Raw genomic sequence first — 12,340 nt, 5'->3', positions numbered from 1 at the left:
TTCAAATGTCTGGAGCTGGCTTGGAGCTCGCTCGCCTCCACGGATGCGCGCACGAGGGGCTCTGAGTCGAGCAGCAGGCACCAGCCGATGCTGCCCCGTCTGGGGCTGTAACTGGGCAAAACAAACATCAGCACCGAAATCCCAATGTCATCCACCTGCAACTGGCAATGAGGCTCAAACTTCTAAACATGGTTTTAGTTCCTAAAGATAGGCGTGTTTAAATGTCATTTTCCAACCAAAGATGTTGCTGCCAAATTGTATGGAGTATTTTTAATCACAGGTTTCACCGAGCGCTCTAGTGGAAAGTGCGTGATTATTTGTTCACAAAATCATCGCTGCTTTTTCACCATTACAGATTTCCTTTTTTCTACTGAAGTCACTGGTAATAGATACAGATTTTTTTCAAACAATTTTTACAGCTACTGGAAACAGACGCACACTGAAAAAATGGAAAGTGTGTTCGCTGGACCGCGCTAAAATCTTTTTCACATAAATGGTTCCTTATTTCGCAGTCAGATTTATCAGAATTGACATCAACTGATGGAAACGTGATGGGTACAGGCAGCGATTAAAAGCACCTGATATAGACCAACCTGTGACAGCACTTCCCCAGCCCTACTGTACCAGGGGACAGGACAAACTGCGACCAGGCAGGACTTCACATCTCGTGCTCCAGTTCTTCTAAATCTGTAGCCAGATCCAGCTACAAAAAAACCCTACCGCATATTTTCACAAATACAAGCAGACATTACAACAATTTATGTGTGGTCTTTGCAGTCATCTTCCCGCAGAGCCAGGAAGATATTTAGGCACCTCATTTCAGCTAAAATAAAAGCGATGCCTATGGGACGTTTCCTGCCTAATCACTCCTTGGATCTCGTCCCACATCTCCCTGCTGCTTCTCTACTGCAAAATGCGGAGGAAAACACCACCACGACTTCCCAGAGCGGCGTCAACTTCAGTTCCAGCTCGGGTGGCGTGAGGGCTCAGCTCCTCTAATTAAAACGAAGCTGTTATCAGGAAATGAGCTCTCCCCGACTAGCTCGGGAGAGCAGCTCCGGATTAAGCGTTCCCATCCCCTGCTGCTGCCATTCTCTCTGCATCATTTCCCGACCCCAGCCCGAAGGGAGCAGCTGCCCCAGGCTCCCTGCCCCGTGGACCAGACGGCGCTGCCAGAGCCCAGTTAATTCCTCTCGAGCCAGGAGATGGCACTCCACATCATGCAGAATTGTGCCTGGGCTTCGCAGGCCCCCAGGACCTCCCTCGTGTGCCTGTGAGCAGCTTCTGCCCCCCAGCAGCATCCCTGCGGGCCATCAGCAGCCGTGTTTGCACCTGCAGCGCTCCGACGGCACCACCTGGCCCCGCTCGGCAACCCGGGGGCTCTTTAATGCAAGCCCCCTCTTTTTATGGAAAAGGCAAAAGAAAAAAAAAAGAAAAAAAAAGAAGAAAAAAAAAGTAATAATAACCGATCATAAAAAATCAAAATCGTTTACCTTTCAGGAGGCAGCTCAGCACAGACTATTACAGGGTAATTTGGTACATCATAAAGTTTCCTATTAGAAAAGAAAATAGGGCTGCTTGCATGGGCTGCCAATTGGAAATAAAATAGTAGTGGGGTCGTGATCATTAGCACCACTCTTTCTATTAGGCTTGCTTTCCATCAGGGCTGGGAAGAGGAGGGAGATTCAGGTTCAGGTAAAAGCAGATGAGATTGGTCTGGAAGCCAGGAGTGCCGGCCAGAAGGCTCTGCATTTATGGGGGATCTCCTCTTGCACCCACTGTGTTCACAGCCACAGGTATGGGTGATGCAGGATTAGTCCCCAAGGAGCTACTCATTATGATTCTCAGGTATGCAACACATTTTTTTGCAGAAAAAATACTGAAATTGAGACAAAGAAACAGGCAAAAATGAGATCAAGTTGGTTACTGTGACTGGCCACTGCTGTGAACAAAGTTCCGATGCGGTGGCATTCGTGTGTGTGTCTCAGCACACTGCCCTTTGCTGCAGGCAACGTTTGACATTGATCCCATGCCTCTGATGCTTCCCTGCTTCTCCAGACTCTTGTCCCATGAAGGTGATGCCAAGCACGCAGCAAACCCAGTCCCCCACCAGCTGCTTTACAAGCACAGCCTCCCTGGGCTGCTCCGAGCGGCACAGCAAGGCACGGCCTCGCTTTGCACGGGGGAAGCGACAGGACCAAGGCCACAGGGGAGAGTGGTGGCAGAGGCAGGTAAAACACCGGGGCTCCCAGGACTGTGCTCCCTAGGGTGTCCTGAGCTGGCCCAGCAGGGTATGTCCCCAACCTCAGGGTCTCAGCTCCTGGAAGTGGGACCCAGGGTTTTTTTGACCCAAGTCACCTGGCTTTGCTCTGGTCCCTGCTCACACACCCGTTTCCCTACCTGGAGTCACAGGCGTGGGGCTGCAGCTGCAGCAGGAGACCTTGCACGCAGGCACCAAGCAAGAGAGCAGGGAGCATTTGCTCCCCCTGCCCTGCCTTGGGGCAAGGAGGAACAACCTCCCCCTGACAGCCCCCTCCCAGCATCTGGCAGTGGCACAGGAGAAAGGCTGGAGCATTTGCTTCAGGAAAGAACACAAACGATGCTTTTGTTTCTTGCAAGGAGGAAAAAGCCTCCTCTCTCTGATAGTAGCTACGTTTCGCTGATTCTCACACTTCCAGCACTCTTCCCAAGGTGACTGCGTGATAAGATGGATCAGCTCACCTCCACGCTGCGATGGGACACAGTGAGGACCTCCAGGGGGCTGCACACCACGAGGAGCCCAGCCCCAACAACCAAAGCTACAGCGAGACGTACCCCAGCACCCGAGAGAGGAAGGATCCCTGACGTAACCCACGGACACTGCAGATGAAAACGGTCCTTAGAGATCTGAGGGCATCAGCCTGGAGCTTGGGGCACAGGGGTCACAAAGGGCCATGGAGCTCGGGTCACAAACCAAGAGTAAGCACTAATGACACGAGCTGCTCATTAATATTCACCCCGCAGCTCCCATAAAAATCCTCACGCCCTCTCGAGAGCTCTGTCTTATTTCATTACTACTTGCAATTTATTAAGGAAAAATCGTTCCTGCGCCACATTTGGGAAGTAACTGAAACCAGCAGCGCTGTCTCCATCTCGTGGGGGAACTGAAGCCCAGCCAAGGCTTGGTCACTGCTCGCTGCGCCGATCCGCAGCCTCGCTGCCTCCCCGCATCTTGGCTGGCTGTTGGACACCTCTCAACCACACGCAATGTCCCTTTCTACCTTCTCCTGGCATTGCCACCATCGCTGAAATTCTCCTCTCTGTGTGCTCCGCTTCTTTCTGTGCTGTAGCACAGCACCCACGGCACCACACGGGGCCAGGCTGTGAGCATGGGGAAGCCACCCAGAGCTTCGTGCACCAAATCTCCTCGGCCAGCACCAGCAGCACCTGCACGAGGAGCCCGGCCACAGCCAGCCCCGGGGCTTCTCCGTGCCAGAAACGCCCTCGCAGACCCCACAGCACCGCTGTGCCTCCTCGGTGAAGAGCAGAGCACACTTTTACAGCAGAAAGCGGGAGAGGGGCAGGCGTGCGGTGGAAATGAGGAAATGAGATGCTTTCCACCTAATCCAATCCCCCTGGTATTTGTGGGGCTGCCTGCTGACTCGGCTTTTATTTGCCTTCACCTCTCAATGGAAAATGAGCGAAAGCTGGGTTCCCTGCCAAGGCTCAGTGCGTCTCACGGGCTTCATCCCACGTCCTCCAGCAATCTGGGAGCTGGCTCTTCGCAGGGGCACCCAGACACCGGCCACTGCTCAGACAGGGGACACCCAAGCCAAGCTCACACCCAGGCACAAACTCAGTGTCTCTGAAAAGCAAAGCACCATGGAAATAACTGAGCTGCACAGAGAGATTGACAAAGACTTCTGCTGGCCCACAGCTATGCTGCTTGGACCAGGACACAAAAATCCCCCTGTGCCCACAACCCACATGGCCCAAAGGCTGCAAAGCCCCAGGTTCCCAGCACACCTGCTCTCTGCTGCCTTTGCAAACCCCTTAAGAAGATCACAAGAGCAAGGTCCCAGGAAGCATTACACAATCCACTCCCCAACCACCAGCTGGATGCGACGCTCCCACGGGCTGATCTGCTGATACTGCAGCCAGAAAGGTCAGCAGAGAGGCTGAGCACCGAGGTGAGTGTTTGATTAACTCGGGTCGGTGAGGGTTTGGGGGGGATCTGTTGGAGATGGGAGTGAAAGCTTTATGGAGTGCTGGCGGGTGCTCCTGACAGCTCTGTAGAGGACACGGATTTGGCAGGGGCTGCGGCGGCGTTCTTCCCTTGCCATCTGATTTGCAGGCTCCAAAGGCCCCGGGTGACTGATGAAACTCTGCTACGCAACATTTTTGGTTTTATGTTCCGTTTTATCACAACGAGCCCTGAACCTTGTTCCATGCAAGGGGCCACTCACATTTATTCCTAACATTTCCCTGAAAGGTTTCGCTCTCCATCAATTCTCCCCCACCCTCAGCCCCACGCTCACAGATCTGATAGCCCATAGCTGAGCTCTTAGCCAACAGCAGGTACCCCACGATGCAACTTTCAGTCATAGTCCTCTTTTATTACCAGGACTCCTTAAACCTTTTCTTTGCCTTCTGTCTTCCTTTGATTTTGGCTTTTCTTATTAATTAAATGGCAGGTTTCAATAGCCCAAGATTGAATTATAAGCCTTGTTTAGAGCAAGCAGAATGATCAGAGCAAAGGGTGGAAGCTATATATGTAATACATACATATACTTACGGTACAGAATTTTGCTTCCAGACGTTTGGAACAAATTAAATAGAGGATCAAATTAACTAGTGATTGAATTAAGTGGAAAGCATCTCATTACCTAAAAGACGGAAACATGTGTCATTTTAAAACAGCTAAAAATAAAGCAAGAATGGGTCAAAATGAAAAGCAGGAACCTTGCAAATGTCAGCCAAATCTGGGCTCTGCTGAGCCCTCCAAATGTGGAGGCTGTAAATAAGGTGGGTTTTGCTGCATAGTGGGAACTGCTGGGAAATGATGAGCTTGGAAAACAGATGTTGCAAAAACGAACTGCTACACGTCGCATTTCATATGCTGGCAATCAAGGAGGCATGCGTCGGGCGAAAGGGGTCTCGTCTGCGGAGCACAGCCTAGCAGGAAGGGCTTGGCATGCCCAGGACATCGCCTTCACCCACGGGGAGGTACCCAGGGCTGTGGATGTATTACACGGCTGCACATTCAGAGTAACTCTGCTTACTCTGTCAGCTGGGTTAACGGTTCACTGTCAGTCAATGTCTGCAAATTTGCTCTTGCTACTCACTGCCCAGGAAGTTATTCAATCAGAATGAATTTCAAGTACTTCTCAAAGAGGACCAAACCTAGTGATGCAAATCTACCACTTTAACCCAAAAAGAAGACGTCTTGTGTCTGTCTTAATCCAGCACCTTTGTTCAAGGGCTCACTTCTGTTTTCCAGACAATAATTTCCCTTGAAATCTATGTGAAGCCAGAGAGCATTCGGAGCTCGCCTTTGTTTCACCATGAAAGAACCGAGATCACGTCACACGCTTCTCCCCTCCTGTGACACTGATGCTCATCTTCCTTCCTGCTCATCTGGACCTTACGAATTCCAGCCACTTGACTTCTCCTCCTGACACAACATTTCACTTAGCGATGCATCAGATGGAAATTGCACTGAGCTGCCGCGGAGCGCAGGAAATCAGTTTTTCACTCCACCTAACTCCAGTCCCAAATTCACCATGAGGAATCAGGCTTTAGCCCTTTCCTATCTAATGTCATATTTCTTCCTTTTGTTCCTTTTATATATCACATTTTGACAAATGCAAGTGGAAGTTTTCCAAGATAAATAACGTTATCTTTGCAGAACCCTACGGCACCCCATGGCAACTCATTATTTTTCAATTAAATTTACTGTTCATTGGCAGTTGCTCTGCTTTAATTTTCTGCCATTTGTTTACTGAAGAACGAAATGCATAACACAAAGCCCTATAAAAGTCAGACTAAGTTAATTAAATGTGAAACTGGGAAAGTCTAACTTTGCCTCCAGAGCAGTTTTATCATAAGATCTCCTTAAAAATGTCACTTTTTGCAGGAATTTATTTAGACATATGCAACCATTATTAATTAAATGTGCAGTCCTTTCACAACTCTCCCCAAAAGACACTTAGCAGTATTTTGTAACCACTGACTGTAGGAACAAGAGTTCACAAGATTCACAAAGCCGGATGTGAAAAATATTCTTCAGTCAGTTCAATATTTTTAGCTCCCTTCCGTACACGTCTCTGAGTTAGCGATCCTGCATTCAGCCGAGATAAGTACCCGTTAGGAAGCCATGCACCATATTAATTTCCTTCTAATGTCAAGGAGACCTGATTCCATTCCTTGATAGGATCACAGCTTTGATTGATTGCAAAGCTGTCAGGTACATAGGCTTTTACCAGCCATTTTATATACTCCTTAAAAATATTCTGATAAGGGTCATCCACTAGCTCCTAGCACATCACCTGGATCAAGAAATGACTGCACAATAGACATCAAAAATTAATCAGGACACAAACCTCAGCTGATGACAATGTCACAAGACAATGTCAGAAAAAATCATTATTAAGCAACAGCAGTCAATACATATTTGCATGCTCTTCTCCATCTGAGCTAAAGAAACCTCAAAAATTGTACCTTACAAGTACCTATTTCTCTGTATGGGTGATAGGGAGATTGATGTCTGCTCAGGTACATGTCTGTGCTGCAAATCATTGTATCTGTTCAGGTGAAGTCCATCCTTGCGGTCTCAGAGTGGTGTCTAACACGAACCCATCACCCAGACATCTCTGTCAACCACCCTCATCCTACCCTGAGAGGTATCTGAAATCGGTGACATGAGTTACCCCCTGGAAGTGCCTACTTCCCAGCACATTTTAGATTGAAAGCTGGGGACAACTTAGTCCAAGCTAAGAGCTGAATGTGACACATCAGAAATAGCTTTTGAGTGCTAAAAAGAATCCCAGCTTGGAACTTGGAACAATTTTTCTGGAGAGGAAAGGAAAAGAACAATCTTGTCTGAGACACACAAATTAGAAACAACATGAATAATTAATGGAAGACTACAAAGCTGAAAAAAGCCTCCACTTAGGTACCCAAAAGCTAGTCTGAACAAAACTGAAGCTAAGGCTTCAGTATTTTGCTGGGACAAATGACTGCAGAAGGGAGATGCATGGACAGAACCTTTAAAGAGCCCTTATTTGGCCCGTTTTGTTACTGCAGGAATCAGCAACCCAAGCTCTACCTCCATGGCAAGAAGGTTTCTCCTGGTGCCGAGCACTCAGAAGACCTCCTGGGCAGACCCAGCAATTCTGGGTACCATCTGCAACCATTCTGAGTGGATAACTGCAGGAGTGGTGGAGAAGCAGGCTAAGGTCTGTAGGAGCACCACAGACGGGTCTGGCTGGAGCATTTCGAAGGCATCAGATCAGTGTGTGCCTGATCTCTGCTACTGATCTCCTGGGAAGCGAAGAGTGGTGCCTGAGCCAGCAGCACCTTGAGTCAGGTGCAAGTGAAAGGTGGTGTGACGGCGTTGAGGCGAGCTTTACATCTTGTGCAAGGTGAGAGAAGCACGGTGTCAGCAGCTAATAAGTTTATAACGGGGTTTCTTCCTCAAGCCAAATGCAGCCCAGATTTATAACTCCCCCATACCACTCTGAACTTTCCGACACTCCTCCCGAAACATTTCATTATTGCTCAATTACTGTCATGTTCTCTTAAGGACCTGGAGGGGGAGAAGGTCTCCATTTGGAGACCAGATGCCACTTCCATCGATATTCACCAACCTGCACTGTGCAATAAATAATCCATTCACCTTTCAGAAACAGGCTTTGAGGATATGATAAGTTAAAGAAAAAAAAAAAAAAAAAGCGAAAACTCTGACATGTTCTATGTGTAATGGAAACTAACCAGAAACTGAGACGTTGAATTGGTAGCAGGGCACCTTCGGCTTGTCATGGGGCCAGACTGCCTGTCTGACACGGGGGAGGCAGCAAAAGCAGAAATCCTCAGTAGCCTTCACACAGCAAGCTCCAGTCACACAGAGAACACCAAATCTCATGGTTGTCAACCCAAGACGAGTCTTGCCCAAAACAGGCCGATCCCAGCACTTCGTAGCAGCTTGGTCCAGACGGTCCTGGTGGACTGACCCTAGAATGGGAAGGGTACATCGGGAGGTTAAGGTGAGACCAAGAACCCGAGCCCACCCTCCAGGACACACTTAGCACCTATGTGCAAGCAGGCACCCAGCACCCACCTATGCTGAGCTCTGAAAACTGTGGAACAAGAATTTTCCTGACCTGAAAGCTGCTTTGACCTCTTCTTCACGTGGTCAGGGTAGATAGGCCTTCAGGCAGAACCGAGAGCACAGCAGCCCCCTCCAGCACAGACGCCCTCAATTCAGTATCCTTAACCAGAGGACTGCGTTCAGAGATCCTACTGGGCTTAAACCCCACTCCTGAGTTACATCTGTCTTAGAACTCATGAATCAACCGACAGCTCTCGTACATTCACTGGACAGACACTTCCACAGCATATTAGCATCCAAAATGTTCTTGCTGCTTTGATACTTGTTACAAGTCTCTGTTTCTACATATGGAAACCACATTATATATTCCAGATGGAAATTCGTACTCTATTTCAGAGAAGGAAACGAGAGCTATTTCATACTAGATGCATAATTTGTTGTGTGAATATGAAATACGTGACTGCCTCACATGTTATGTTGTGAGCTAATCATAAAAAAATATAATGAAAAAGGTCCCATCTGTCTCTAAATCCTATAATCCAACTGTTCTCGGCTAACTCCAGCTCTGGCAGTACCTGGTATCCATACAGCAAGGAGAGTTTTCTGTGCCAGGGAAATTCTGCAAACCAGAAGAGCATTTACAAAGCTGCAACCAAGGTTTCATCTGAGGCAGTGAGAAAACATCTTGGAGGGAATGGACACCTCACGACACTTCTGCAGCTAACTGAACTCATTCCCCAACTCTTCAAATCGTTCTTGACCTGCCTTTTTACCCAGGCTACCCTATAATTATCTTCTTAACATAATTTCCCTGCAGTTCCCTGAAGAGCTTTAATGGGATCACTGGGAAGGATCCAGCTGCACATTAGAAAGCACGGGGGCAAAGTGCTGTCCCCAGAAGACCGGGGAATATTGCCACTCACCGTGGTGAGGCTGCGGTTTCAAAATGCAGTTTGCTGACTGCTGAAGCGGATTTGCCGATCTGCAGATCGGTGGCAAGCGGCAGCAGGTGGGTCTGACCTGCTCTGCCTCTTCTCTTGCAGTTTCATTCATCTGCAAGCAAATTCACGAGCCTGGTCCCACAGCCCTACTACAGTATCACCAAAGATGTTCCACTGGCACCTGCGGGACCATTCCCAGGGTGTGGTTTGGACCTGACAATGAGCAAGGGATACAGACGGGATGGCCACGGGTTCTCCGTGTCCATCAGGTGGATGCCTGGAGTTAGGGGTGCCAGAGCTTTTCTCTGTCCTTCTGTGGGGACCACTGCTCCCCTTTCCTCTCCTGCAGCACCTCACAAGCTGCTCTACGGCCACAGTAGCACACCTACACTGCCCCCATTCATGGAGGAGCTGCATCCCCCTCAGTGCAGGAGACCTGGCACTCATGAGTGATGGTGGCACTCCACAGCCATGTCGCTGGATCTCCATGCCCAGGACACCAGGATCTCAATGCCAGATGGAGCAGCTCTCTTTAAAGAGCCTTTTTTTCTTTTCTTTATTTTTTTTAACCTCAAAGAAACTATTTCCAAACAAGAGCCCTTTTATTGTTATGCCAATTTCAAGCCATGCTGAAGTTCTTAAACATCTGGGCCTGGGCCATTGCCTTTTGAATTTAACCGGTCCACCAGCAATTGCATTCCAGCAGTATGAGTTGTGTCTGTCTCTCCCCAGGCCTGCACTCCATTTCCCACTCAAAATAGGTCTTATTTACCATCACCCCCCCAATCTCTTTTCCTATCTTTCGCAAAGTCTGGCAGACGTGGCATGGCAGAGGTTCTCTCCCCTGAGGCTCCTCCTCAGACTGAGGAAACACGAGGAGGACATTAGCAGGGAATTTGTTAAATATAACTCCCAGGGGAACATGGCAAGCAGATCTTGTCGTGCAGAAGGGCAAAACAAATACGACCAAACAAAAAGAAAGATATGCTGTAACTACCACCACCCAACAACCTCCTGCGGTCCTTACCCAATGAACCTGGAGGGAAAATTGCCTCTTGACCTCAGGTCTGGAGACTGAGTGCAACGACCAGGCACTGGAGAGCATGGGATGCCACCAGAAGGGAGTTGCTTACCTCCTCCCGTGCTGCAAGCTCCAAGGCTGCTGAGACCTGAAAGAGCTCCCCCAAGCCATCAGAAACCAAATTATGCGTCAAGGAAGAAAAAACTTCCTTCCTGATCTCAAAGGTGAATGGAAGCAGCCCCGGAACACTGAATTTGTATAAATACGGTATAAATAAAGAGTGATCTGATCTCTTTTATCCCCGTTGGGGATATCAACAGATTAGCTATGCAAGGACTCATATCAAAGCTTTTTCAGGTCCTAGGAATTGCTGATTTGTCATGCAGTTCCTTCCACAAACCTATCAGACTTCATCTTAAAATAACTCCCCTAACCAGTCTCCAAGGGAACCCTGTTCCTTGTAGTCACAGCAGACACCATTCACTGGGAATTCCTACCAACAGCAATTTCAGCAGTATTTCCCAGGTTCTTTCCAGCTTCCAACCCTCCAAGCTGTAGATCCAGATTGTCCCCACCAAACAGCAGGCACTTCCCTCAGCTCTCTTCATCCAGAGAGAGAAAAAGCACTCACCAAGGCAGCAAGACCACCAAGATCTGGGTCACCCTCAGGCCATCCCTATTTCTGCCCACTGCTGAGGGCGATGACACTCCACCTGACATACCACAGTTAAGTCCCCAAGTTGAACAGGATGAACCTTTTGCAGAGTGTCCCCGGCTACAAGTTTAACCCAATTATAGGATTACACAAAAGTAATTGCCTGGATTAAGACAATTTTCCTGGCTTGAATCCATTTCACTAAGCAATGCAGATCACTGGAACCTAACTTCTCCTTGGGATTTACCACCCTATCACCTTTGTCCAACCTGCGTTTTACCAGCACAGCATTTACACCATCACTTTAGAGAATTCCTAATTAACAGTTATTCAAGACTTGATCCAGAGCTTACTGCAAACAATTGAAGATTCAGGTACATTTCAGCAGATTTGAGATCTGATCCTTTAGGGCTCTTTTTTAGCTACAAACTATATAAATGCTTTAATCAAGAGGTCATTGCATTACTGAATTAAAAACTAACCTGCAGGTGTCTTGGCCAACCAGGTGACGTAGAGACGTTTCTGATAGGATGTCTTCCACCATACCTGTGACTGACACAGTGAATTTTGCCATCTCTGTTGAGAGAAAGGCAAATTAGCAAAGATATTAATTCACACCTGTCACAGCTCCTATGGATGTCTCTGTGCCCTTGGAACACGCCCATTGTCTCCTGCTTCCAGTACTTCCTCGCCTAGAAATCTCCCCAGGTTAGGATGTTTTCAAGTATCTGCTTACTGCTGAGAGCAAAAAACATGTAAGAAAATACCCAAAAGAATACGTAACATGGTTACAGAAGGGGAAAGGGGCAGTAGTGAAGGTTCACGACTGGCCTAATCTATCATGCACCTTTGGGAAGCCAGTCCCCTCTGGCCTTCAGTTTGCTGTCTTTAGTGCAGCCTTTGAGCTCCCCAAGAGGACGGCCACTGCCTTCCACGTGTTTTCCAAATCTCGCCCCAGTGGCACCAGTGCTCAAGTAGAGCATTTAGACACCAACAAAATGAAAGCAATAAAGTGGTTTCACTGGTGGGATTTACTTCTGGCTCGGTCCTCTTTTCTCTTGATTTAGTGTAAATCTCTTCTGGATGCTTTTTACCACAAGAGGTAGGGAGAGAGAAGTATCTCTCTACCTCATGGGGTTGGGTGGAAACAAAGCATCTAATTCGAGAGCAGTTGTTTGCCTTGGGAGGCAAGCTTTGACTTTTACAAACAGCAGACAATGCTCTGAGGCTTTTGGGTGACTGCTCTAATGTTTTCTGGCTGGATGGTAAACGGCCAGGTAACTGCTGACACCGTCCTGAAGCAGGGTTTGAGGTTCCTCCCATTTTCCCTGGAGGCCATAATCCAAGCTCCTACTAGAGAAACAAATGATTTATCATAGCAGGGGCGTCTCATTAAGATTTATTACAAACCCTTA

General features: G+C 48.2%; 1 long non-coding RNA gene across 3 annotated transcripts in view; it reads right to left on the bottom strand.

Annotated features, from left to right (window-relative positions):
• LOC110351399 (uncharacterized) overlaps positions 1 to 12,340 on the bottom strand; it is a 172,977-nt gene that overhangs the window by 38,193 nt on the left and 122,444 nt on the right. For all 3 annotated transcript variants that reach the window (XR_011804080.1, XR_011804079.1, XR_011804081.1), the window contains 2 exons: positions 11,408 to 11,501; positions 7,972 to 10,427 (listed from right to left, as the gene is read on the bottom strand). This is a non-coding gene — a long non-coding RNA (uncharacterized lncRNA). The remainder of the gene's footprint in view (positions 1 to 7,971; positions 10,428 to 11,407; positions 11,502 to 12,340) is intronic.

Source organism: Anas platyrhynchos, chromosome 19, assembly GCF_047663525.1.
Source record: "Anas platyrhynchos isolate ZD024472 breed Pekin duck chromosome 19, IASCAAS_PekinDuck_T2T, whole genome shotgun sequence".
NCBI classification, from domain to species: domain Eukaryota; kingdom Metazoa; phylum Chordata; class Aves; order Anseriformes; family Anatidae; genus Anas; species Anas platyrhynchos.
Note: the sequence above shows the minus strand (reverse complement) of the source record. Positions and strands in the feature narration are given on the sequence as shown.